General features: G+C 38.8%; 1 non-coding gene across 1 annotated transcript; it reads left to right on the top strand.

Moving 5' to 3' along the window:
- Window positions 1–682: 682 nt before the first annotated feature.
- On the top strand, window positions 683–789 carry LOC139856226 (small nucleolar RNA R71). Its single transcript, XR_011761723.1, has one exon. It is a non-coding gene; the product is annotated as a small nucleolar RNA R71 (small nucleolar RNA).
- The last annotated feature ends 5,138 nt before the right edge of the window (window positions 790–5,927 follow it).

The following is a 5,927-nucleotide window of genomic DNA, read 5'->3' as shown; positions in this document are numbered from 1 at the left end:
CATCTGATCTTGCCTAGCTGCAGTTCTCTGATTTGGCTGTTGTTGTCCTTGGATGAACTGAGTTAACTGATCATCAGCTCCGAGAGTGGGGTTAGCTGCTTTTGTAATCTGGGTGGTAGGGGAATTTTCCTCAACTGGGGGACCAGTGAGTGGAAGTGGTTGATCGTAGGTCAATTGAGATTATTGGGCTGGGTAAGGTGGATAGCGATAGCGGAAAGGTTGATTGCTTCGCTGAAATTGATTAACCCTAGGTGGTTGATTGAATCCGGGATTTGGTGGACGAGCTGGGTATTGGACGTAACAGACTGAACCGTCGGGGTTTTCGTACTCAACTTGATAATCTTCAGTAGGTTGCGGGTTGGTACAATTAACACAAGCCTGAGCTTAGTTAACCTGCTGCGGCTGCGTCTTCAATTCTCCGAGTTGTTTAGCAAGAGATTCCATCTTGTCCGTGAGGGATTTGATGGCCTCCGTTTGATTGTTAAGTGCAGAGAGTAGGGCAGATGATGAAGTTGTTTCACCACTATTCCAGTCATGATGATGCATCGTCATGTTTTCGAGCAATTCCCATGCTTTGTCTGCGGTTTGGTTCATCAGATTCCCTTGAGCTGCTGCATCGATCGTCGTCCTATGATTTACCGTAAGACCATTGTAGAAGGTGCAGATTTGGGCTGACCGTTCTAGCTGGTGATTAGGGCATTTCTTCAGCAGGGTTTTGAAACGCTCCCATGCAGTGTAAAGAGATTCATCATAACTTTGTTTGAAGTTAATGATGTCATTCTTCAGCTTGGTTTGTTTAGAAGGGGGGAATATTTGGTTAGGAATTTAGTAGCCATCTCCGTCCATGACGTGATGGAATCTTTTTCCAGTCCTTCGAACCAAGTTTGAGCATGATGAGTGAGAGAATAGGGGAATAGGTATAGCTAGACTATATCTTGTCCTATCCCTGGCTGTTTGTAGGAGTTCGAAAGAGATATAAATTTATCAAGGTGAGAATTAGGATCGTCATTCGGTAATCCATGAAACTGACAGCTATTCTGAATGAGCTGGATGATGTGATGTTTTAACTCGAACGAGTGTCCTTGAATCTCTGGAAATTTGATTGGTCCTCCTCGACCTTCAATCGAGGGTTTGGTATTTTCTACTAAAGTAACGCGTAGTGCCATTTGGTTTCTGATTCGTGCTTCCTTGCGTGCTTTAGAGATTATTGCGTCAGGATTAGGTACAAATAACAACGGCCCTGGTCTAGATCGGGTTTGGGTCATACACTGGGTATGCCTTTTTGTTTTTGATTTTTCGTAGATAAACTAAATTATAATAAGCTAAACTAAACTAATTTAATTCTACGGTAATCTAATTTGATCTAATTGTAACCTAAGTTAATCTAAGGTAATCTAATCTAAGGTAGTCTAAGGTAATCTAAGGTAATCTAATCTGAGGTTCTTTAACTAATTAACTAACTATCCTACGGTGGAATATGTTTTTGGTTCTAGCTACTGATTCCCTGGTATTTCGGTGACAGAGCTCCACACGAACTATTCAACAAACCAAGTGGCCAGGCCGACTACGGAGAGGCAGGATCCTTTTGGTCCCAATATAATTGGTGACTGTTCGAAAAATCCAATAACCAAGTCCGTGTATAATTGTCTTTCTTAGACACCACTAAATGCTTGTGAATAAGTTTGATAGAGAGCAGTATTGCCTGATACCAGTTCCCCGACAGCGGCGCGAAAAACTTAGTAACTCTCCTGATATGGCCGAAACGGACGGTTTTTAATTGCACGGTGTCGTCAGGCCGCGGCTCGCCAGGATCAGCCAATCGTGGGAGAGGGTACTGTTTTAAATTTATATTTAGCGGGGCTTAAATCTTACTACTCCTTATAAGTAAGGGAAGTATGACCTAGATTCGTAATTTTGAGATATCAGTAACATCGAACCTATATTTTAGCCTAAGATAGTTAGGGAGTAGTGAATGTTTATTTTGGGATTTTCTAGTTTATAAGACAGGTAAAGTAAATGCGATAAAATTTGTAATTCAGATAAGGTTAAAGTAAGTGCATACTATGATTTTGTCAGTTATATTGCCGAGATTATAGAATGCTGGCTCATGAATAGGCGGAGGCCTTGCATTCATTACACTAGTCCTAAACGCCCCTGTCATAAGACATGTCACTGGGTACTGCGTTAGGCTTGAAGATTCTGAATAGACAGCAACGTCCCTTACCCCCGACGCCCGTGCAGTCTGACTACAGGCATACACGTTCAGACGGCTCATCCAATTGAGCGACTCGGTTGGGTGACGTATTAACATTCCAAAATGGTCTAAACTTTCTTAAGCATAATAGAATACATGGTTTACCATATCCGAGAGACGTGATGTGTTTCAATGCTTTCGTTAATGATTGGTAAAAGATAGTTAGGCCCTTAAAAAGAGTTCAACCATAAAGAACACCATGGCTAAGTCAAGTTGACTTCCATGAACACGTTCGGTTATCCTAACGGTCCAATCCTTTATGTGTCTAAACAAACATTTCCTTAATTAACTAAGAATCCCTCAAGAGGGGTGCAATGCTTGAGACTGCGTTATGGTGCAGTGTACTGGTCAACACTAACCGTGTTCCATGGCCTTACTTAGCAGAGGTACAGCTTAAAACAACCGCTGTGCTTCAGCGAGCATGTACGAAGTTTATATGCTTGGTGACTACACTAGCATGGTCTAGGACTGACAATGTACTAGGGGCCTAGTCAGATGTTTCACTATGAAAGAGTCCTCAGTCGAAATCCAAAGCTCGATAGACTTACTACAATCGGTGTGCCTCGGTCGATCTTACGTTGTATCCGAGAGACTTCTCTTACTAAGGGGTGACACAGATAGTGTACTCTGAATCGGGGTTCGCGACTTCCCAATAACAGAGCCTATAACTACGTTCTATTAGTTAAAAAAGCGATTGAGTTTAAAGCATAATCGGAAAGTACTTCGACAGCATACACAAACCATAATATTATTTCGGCATTATAACTGCTTACATCATAGCATACACTAAAGATAACTACTCGCTAATCATGGCAACAATATCATAAAACATTATATAAGATAAAGGATAGAAGTACCAGTAGATTAAACGAGTTCCGAATACAAAAGTGACAACTTCAAGACTCCAGACCGCTCCTAATACAATCTTTGGCGTTCTTCTCTGGGTACTAGGTTTCCCGCACGGAGTCGAAGGCCTTGAGAGTATGACTAATATTGTACAAGAGAGAGAAAGAAGTGAATTGAAGTGTGTGTTGGAATGAATGACAAAGACCCTTTAAATAGACTTGGAATTTGCCAGAATACGCCTAGCAGGCCGCATGGCAGGCCGTATGGTGGGGCGTATTTGGCAGGCCGTATTGCTGGCAGACCGCAGGGTGGGCCGTGTGTTTGGGCATATTTGGCAGGCCGTATCCATATAGGCAGGCCGTATGGCAGGTCGGATTTGATGCTGGTCAGCCTTGATTCCCTGGATCGTAACTAGATTTCTTGTCTTTCACTGTTTTTGCTCTAGAATCTTCGTTTTAGCTCCGATTCTCTTGATTCTTTTTGCACCTCCTTCGTAATTACTTGTCTTCAATTCTAACTGATGAAGTGGGTATTTTGCCAACAAAGTTCGAATCTTTCTTGTTTTTGGGCCTTAATACCGGGGTGAAAACGTAACTTTTTAGCCGATATCAACTCTATTATTGTAGTAGTTGATATTGTGAACTGTGAATGCGAATGTGAATTTGATGATTAGGAATTTGTACTGAGTCTACTTTCTGTTACATGTCGAATCAACTACATATTCTATCTTTCTATCTTTCTATATTCTATGTATATTGCATATAGGAATACAAACTCACTTACACCTTCTAGCAACTAACTACACTTCTCTTCCTCTTTTTCTGATCGTATTAGAATCAACCCTCACCACCATCTTTATCACTTAAACAATTATCAACCTTCACCACCCACAATACGAACCATGCATTGTTTTATGTTTAGTTATTCGTTTACACAATCATCAACCGTCAACACTTTTCACCATCACCACTTCACCGCCTCAAAGCCACCTTATCCTACTGTTTTATAACCCACGAACAGACCACAAAAACCATCACCTTTCTACTTTTGTTTGCTTCTACCACAGTGTAGTAATCAACCTACAACACTATTGTCGAACAACTTCAATTGCTACTGTTTTCGGCTCTAGATCAGCTCGGTAATACACCCATTGAGCTGCTACTATTTCGGTCACCATCAAACACCACTAACTAACATCAACTACTGCTGCCATTCATGTTACAGTTATGATCAAACCACCATAAACCACCATCATTAAACTGTCATCGAAGAACCATCATCAAGAATACCATCAACACCTTCACCAATCTCACCATGATCAAATATTTTTTTTGTGTTATTATCTTCTGTCTGTGACCCAGGAACCCAAACCCATTACAACTAATCATCGAACCCAAGCTCATTCGTTTCTTCTTCCAATTCAAACACCTCAAACCTCAACTAAATATCACTTTACGTATATTTTAGTTCGATTTAAAAACAAGAAAAAGAAAGAATTGTGGGGTTGTGAAGAAAATGACAGGTTATAAATTGGAGTCTAGCTTTTAAAGTGGCAACATAATATTTTTTATTTAATCCACTTGTGTACCTGTGTTCCTCTTTTCCTTGTGCTTACATGACCAACAACACCAACTCTCACAATTAAACTAATCAATGTTACTTTTACTTTATTGGATTCCTTTTGCTTTTGTTTTCATCTGTTTTTCGTTTCCAATTTTGTTTGAGAACATGCTATATTTTTCCTTTGGGCCGTATCATATTTTGCCTATTGGAAGTTCAGTCGGGCTTGTTTTGTTGTTGGGCCAAAGTCCTACTTTCTCTGTTGGGCCAAGAGATTAATAATGATGAGCCTATTATGATGAAACTTTGAAAGAATGGATAGATGATGAGGAACGATTAATGAATTTGGTTAAGGTAATTAGAATGATTATAGATGATTATGATTCAAACATGTAACGATGATGAAGATTAGATTAAGTAGAAGGTGATATGATACGTGAGGTATAGATATGATGATGATGGACATGAAGATATCATGATGATCATGATGAGGTGACATGATTATGATGATACGAGTGATGATACGTACGATGTTTGATGATGATGAAACCATGATTTCATGATATGGATGGCGATTATGGTAATGATATGATAATGATTAGTTGGTGCCGAAGATTTTGATGATATAGTTATGATCATGATAAATGTTCACGATGGTGTAGATGATACGATAATAAATTAGATGATGATGATGATGATTAACATGGTTATAAAGAAAAAGATGAAGGGATCAATTAGATATACGCATTATATATATATACGTATCTGATCTTAAAACAGAAAACCAATGCTAGAGGAGTGGTCTGGTTATGTTAGGGGTGAGCGAGAGGTTAGAGGTTCAATCCCAGCCTGCTGCAATATATATTTTTTTATTCGTGAAACAGTACCTTTATTTATGAACGGATTTGAGTTATTTTGTTACACGAATTGATTTATTGTATATGTGGTATTTTAATGATTTTAGGTTGATTTCACATATATAGGCAACTAGTCCTATCCGCGTAGTTTAGTTTGTCGGTAAATCCGGTTCGTTCCACAGGGGGACAGTGTTCAATGGTTTTTAATAGTCTTTGAAGTTAAACTTATTTTAAGGGAGTTTTGGATTAGGAATTGATAATACTACATAATAATAATAAAATATAACTTAATCCTAATTTAATTGAACTATTTATTAATTTATACGAATACATTAATTATAATTATTAATTTAGAAGTGAATTAATTGAAATCATACTAATAAGTTTATTACTAAATGCTAATTAATAAA

This window comes from Rutidosis leptorrhynchoides, chromosome 6 (genome assembly GCF_046630445.1).
Source record: "Rutidosis leptorrhynchoides isolate AG116_Rl617_1_P2 chromosome 6, CSIRO_AGI_Rlap_v1, whole genome shotgun sequence".
Lineage (NCBI taxonomy): Eukaryota > Viridiplantae > Streptophyta > Magnoliopsida > Asterales > Asteraceae > Rutidosis > Rutidosis leptorrhynchoides.
The sequence above is the reverse complement of the archived record's forward strand: the minus strand, read 5'-3'. Positions and strand labels throughout refer to the sequence as shown.